This window comes from Primulina tabacum, chromosome 12 (assembly GCF_025594145.1).
Source record: "Primulina tabacum isolate GXHZ01 chromosome 12, ASM2559414v2, whole genome shotgun sequence".
NCBI lineage: Eukaryota > Viridiplantae > Streptophyta > Magnoliopsida > Lamiales > Gesneriaceae > Primulina > Primulina tabacum.
Genome location: NC_134561.1, coordinates 18,881,731 through 18,884,718, shown reverse-complemented (window position 1 = coordinate 18,884,718; position 2,988 = coordinate 18,881,731).

Genomic DNA, 2,988 nt, shown 5'->3' with positions numbered 1-2,988 from the left:
GCAAAACTCAACATTTTCTCTTGTCGATCAATGCAAAAGCACAACTCTTCGCATTTCCCTTGGTCTAGACATTGTTTCAAATAAAACATGAACGTGTATGTGTGTGTCGTTAGTCCTAGCATCATAAATGACAGAGGGATCCATTCTCAACCAACGTCAGAGATTTAAATCAGCCTGTTAGTGTAAGTCTTACTCTCCTCTATTCCTCTGCACTCAGTAATCACCAGCAGCTTCTCTTTTTTCGTTTTTTTTTCTTTCATTTTTTTTGAATTAATTGCAATACAGTAATAAAAGGGCTATGTTAGAACCTTTCATTTCAGATTCAAATCCATGTGTTTTAAATTTTAGCCAGGAATAGGATTTCATTTCTTTATTCGGCTCCCCAACACCTTACATCTCCAACTTTAGCTAGGAATAGGATTTCATTCCTTATTCGACTGGATAGGATTTCATTCCTTTATTCGACTTCCCCACACCTTACATCTCCATCGTTCTCTTTTTTAACGCTGCTGATAAATACCTCGATTCAAGAGAATATTGTCAAGCTCAATTCACACCTTCAAACCTCTTCGTTCCCCACTTTGGTTTTAAATTTTCACCATCTTATCATGCATGCTTCGAGTTCTATTATTCGTGCAAAGAGAATTCGATGTTTTAAATAAAACTTCATGTCTTCACCATAGTATGTGCTAAAGAAATGCGAATACACGACAGACAAGGCATGTCTCATCACCTCTTAATCATCCTTGGCTAACAAGTACTACTTCAAACACTGTCGACTGACACACACCAATTCAAAACGACTAAAACTAAATGCCAACAAATAAAACCAACAAAGCACAAAAAAATACGAACACACAAAACAACACCCATCCAACCCCCAATACTAAAGTCGAGAAGTGTCCCCAATGCAACAGACGATAGAAAAAGAGATAAATAGTGCAAAACAAAATGTATGCAATATAACCGAAGCTTGCAACAGAAACAGAAATAAATAAATGATCTAAACGAAATGCAAGAAATTAAAGAAGGGACAGAAGTGACTCCCCTCTCCATGATCATCCTCCTCGTACTCCTCCAGGGGAATGACGCCAGCTTCCGGCTCTGGTGCATCGGCATAGTAAAATTGAAACGACGGCGGGAAAGCTGGCATAGGTGGTGGCATAAGGGCCTGATCAATACCACTGTGGCTTAGGGACAGACGATGCATGGCATCAGTAGTGGTTTGATATGTTTGAATCACAGCTTGCCACTGTAACTGATGGTCAGCGAATTCAGAAAATTCGTCCATCCGGCCCAGAAGAAGGCGACGTCGAGGGGTCGCAGGGCCGGTGGTAGGGGCTGCTGTGGCAGTGGATCAAAATTCAAGCCGTCCCTTATAGGGCCAAACTGAGGAAAGGCCTTCCTTCGTACCGCGATCTTCTGTAGCCAGCTAGCGTCATCAAGGGCCTTGGTCGGTGACAACCATTCATCATCATACTGAAAAACGACCCCAGCGCCCCCGCACACAACTCGATGATAATGTGGTGAAAGAATAATGCCACATTCAGATTGTGGATACTCAGCTGGATCTGTGAATAATAATTTCCCCCACATTGATTGGCATATGGATTATCAGTGCGTAAAGCAATAGCCCCCTCTCCCTCTGTACTTCGCTAGTGTGCCCGACTGGCATCAATCATGTGGCCAAAAATGCATACCACATCGCAGCCGGGGACTAACAAATATTTCTCGGCAAAAAAAGTGTACGATCTGAAAGTGGATCGTTTAAGGTGCTTGCTTACGCAACGGAAGTTTCAAAAATATTTTCATACAAGAACCGAGCACCCTAAACACTATAGTGTGTAGCAAATACAATAAAACACAAAATGTCATACATATGGTGTTTTAAAGATATACCTATCAATCTTAAAAGATTGATGATGGCTCCAACTTCGTTGTCAAACAAATAAGATCTTCAATGGCAAGACTAATCTTCAAGCTTCCAAGAGCACACCTTGCTAAAAAATTAAGCCCATCATTAACAAGGAAGATCCCCTCTAATTTTGCACTAGAAAAATTAGAGGATTTTTCTTTGAGAAGAGGGTGCATTCATCAACAAGTGAAGAAGCAAAAATGAAGGAGAATTTGCTTTGCAAATTTTGGCCAAGTCTATGGAGAGAAGGGAGGAGGAGTTTTTCTTGGTGCTTGAAAAATTTAAAGTGAGCATGTGCATGTCATGCCTTGGATATTGAAAAAGTAGCCTCTAACCCTTCACCTCCCTTGCATGCTTTCTACTTGGGCTTGTAACAATTACACAGCCCATGGATTTTTTATTTAAATATCTCAAACACATTTGAGACCATTTAAACTTTACTTTATCTTACTCAAGCTCACTAGTTTAATAATTATCTCTAATTGAGCTCTACAAGGCCCAATGTTATTTAATTAATTCAACACTTGAATGAATTTAATTATTTTGGACACTACTAGGCCCACTAGTGTTTAATTAATTCAATACTTGAAATAATTTAATTTAGTCCATAATAATGCATGAAAATCACAATTTTCAAATACATTATTTGTTTGGCCAACTTCTAATTTAGGAACACTTCTATAAATTAAAAGTTACATTCTCCTTATTGAAGTCATACTTCTATTTTTCTTTGCGCTTATAAACTCCTTTATAAGCCGTTCAACATATTGAACTATTTTTACTTCTCAACGTGATCTAGAAAGTTAGCACTTGTGTGACCCTCAATGGTTCATTGATACAACTAGCCGTAGGTTCACATCTCCATGTGATTAGGGACATGTCCTTATATGAGCATATCCCAATTGCTCCATTCTTACTTATCAACTTCTTAATAATAAGAATGTCAGAACTCAAGTAAGGTAGTACCCAACCAATCATGTTAAACGCCTAGAAGCATCGCTTACATGATTCCCTAGGTATCAAATGATAGTGCCTGCAAGAACCATTCAATTATGGTTAGCGTATAGTACGGT